Raw genomic sequence first — 3119 nt, forward strand, 5'->3', positions numbered from 1 at the left:
GAAGGAGTCAGCACCCAGATCGAATGGGATCAAAACCGAAAAATCACGGCAGAAGCTAAACTAGAAAAACGCGCAGAATCAAAGGGTCAAAACAGGCTTGAGCATTTCATCGATAACTCAGGCTACACTAATCCGATGGACCTGAAATTTTACAGGCATAAACAAGACTCAAGGGGCTACGACTTTTATGTTTTGAGGAATTCCTAAATCCGTATATAGCATTAAGAAAAATGGAGCTCAAGTTCAGGTTCTGGGTTGCCCTGTTTACCCATTTTGCCGGTTTCAAATGTCGCAAACATATGGTTCGTTTTCATGGTTCTTATGCAGGTTTTTCAACCACTTTTGTACCAAATAAACACACATATACTACCATCTAAATGGCCTACAAATGGTCCGAAATTCCCCTCCCAAGTCAATACCAAATTACCAAATACTAACCATAACACCTAACCTAACTTCATATGCACCCATCAACTTACCCTAACATCCAACTAACCAAACCCTAACTCTATAGCCATAAGTTCAACTAAACTAACCTCATGGAGTCTAGGGTTTCTTAACCCTAATCAGAATTTTGCTAGAAACCAACCAATCAAGTGAGGCAATTCATCAAACATAACCACTACAAGTCCATTTCTCAACTAAAACAAGTAAGGAAAGCATTAGCAAGAAACCCAAATTTTTTCCTTTTCTTGGCCGAATTTTCAGCAACCAAATAACACTAAAAATTAACCATGAAACTACACTATACACATCAAATCCATCAAATAAATCCATAATCATAACATAATACATCATTTCCATAGCTTAGAAACTAAAACCCCAAAAGTTTAACTTTCAAGTAAGAGGCATACCTTCAATTAAGCTTTGTAGATGATTAACCTTCACTAATCAAGCACCCAAGTTGTTGCTCCAAGATTCAAACCCAAGATGGAAGCTAAAACTTGAAGATTTTTGAAGAAATTTTCTCACTTTCTCTCTTCAAGGTGGCCGGCCCTCTCTCTCAAATTTCTCTTCAATTTTTGTTTTGTTTTTGTTTTGTTTTGTCTTGTTTCTTATAAGTTGTAAGACAACATATAGTCAAAGCTTTGGGAGATATTTCTTATAGCTAACCAATCACAAAAATGCTTTATTTGTTGTTTAAACCCTTGCACTTTAACTTTCTCTTTCTTACACAATTTCCCTCACACATATGATAACCTTTCAATTTACTCCATAAATCATAACTTAATCTAATCTAAAACATATAATCACGCTTAATTATTTCACTAATCACTTTCTCATCTTAATCACTTACACTTAAGCATACTTTAGCCCACATAAAAGTAGTTAAACAATAACCTTTTTGTCAAGGGCAAAATTAGGTTTGAACCCACTTAAAACTTCTAATAAATCATAACATTAGGGATTTTGCTCACTTAGGGTTTCTAACCTTCTTAAACTTAATTAATCTATACCAAATGGATTAAACCTATTCTTACCCACACTAAGACACACATTAACCTTACTAACTTTAATCACCACTCGAACTTGTAACCAATACATAACTAGGGTTTAAATCTTAAATCCCTACTTAGGGTTTTCGAAATACTCCCGAAACCAAACGTTACCGCCCAACTAATGAATATATTAACATAGAACGGACTGGGGCCTCACATTAGTAAAGGGCTAGTCCAATGCTAGACCCAATAGGGCCGTCCCTCGCTAGTGCATACTCGCATGCCTTCACTACATTTCATTCATTTTTCCTTTTAGAATTTTTACATCTTTGCATGAACCTTCATCCTTTACCTGCATTTGAAACACAATCTTTAGGACTTTGCATTTCATTCTAGTTATTAGGGTCATCTGCTTGATTAGGTTAGGGAGTTACCCATCTGGTAAGGGAAACAGACGAGTTTGGCTACACATAGCCTTTGCATGCTTGTTTTCTTTCTAACCAAAAGGCAAATCAAAAGTCACGATTTAGGGTCTCCCCGTACCCATCTTGCTCGCATTCCTCTAGGGCTCATACATTTCTAAGGCACATTACCATTTGCACTCTCACTTACACACTACCATTTTTTCACCCACTATCACTTCACACACTCACTTTATACATTCTCACGCCTCACACTATCACTTTATCCACTCTATCATTTTGCACACTCTCACTTTACACTCTCTCATATTTGCACATTTTACACTTTATATACTCATTTGCACACTTGCACCTTATACTCTCCTTCACTTGTACACGCGCACTTTTCATATTCATTTGCACCCCTGCACTTTACACACCTACTTGCACACTTGCACTTTCACCTAGCAAGACATTTTCACACACTCTCATTTTTTTTTCATTATTACTCGAGCATTCATTTGCATTTATTCGTGATCTCTTTGAGGATTCACCATTGGCTATCACAATTCTTGTGATTAGGACCAATCGAGACTCAAAAGAGACATTTTGTCCCATCGAACTAATCATTAGATTTAGGTTTGCATTCATATTAGATGCATCCAAATGCAATACATTTTTTTGGTTAGAAATTAAGAAAAATTATGACTAAATCACGCAACTAGCTTGGGCTAGGGTAAAAGTGTGCCTTCGACTTTGTCTTTGTCTTCCTTTTATCAACCGTGACCCCCGAACTCGTCTCTTTGATTTTCGTGGACTATGAGTCATCTAAAAAGGTTTTTTTTACTTTCATGTTTTCAAAAACTACTTTTTGGGTGACTTGATACACCCCAACTCAATACCAAGTGGTGACTTCCAATTTTCTATTTAAAAACCTTTTTAGATTATTATTTTAGCCAAACCGTCGCATTTAAAAGTCCCATGGCCTTTTCCTTTATTTCTCACATTCACACACTTCACACATTTCACGCACACTACATATCATGATTTCAAACGACTCTTTTCGATTTTTCCAAAAATGGGGCGCGACAGCTTGGTAACTCCACTGGGGACTTCCTAAGTGGGTCCGAGCACTTGATTTAGTTGTTCTTTTTCTCTTCTATCCTTTTCATGTATCGCATTTGGATGTTTAGGGTTGCATTTTTTTTCTTTTTTAGGATTTTTACATTTTACGCGTATCAACTCACTCCCTTACCCCTTTGCGTACGATTGATGTGAT

The sequence above is a fragment of the Coffea arabica genome, chromosome 6c (genome assembly GCF_036785885.1).
Source record: "Coffea arabica cultivar ET-39 chromosome 6c, Coffea Arabica ET-39 HiFi, whole genome shotgun sequence".
NCBI lineage: Eukaryota > Viridiplantae > Streptophyta > Magnoliopsida > Gentianales > Rubiaceae > Coffea > Coffea arabica.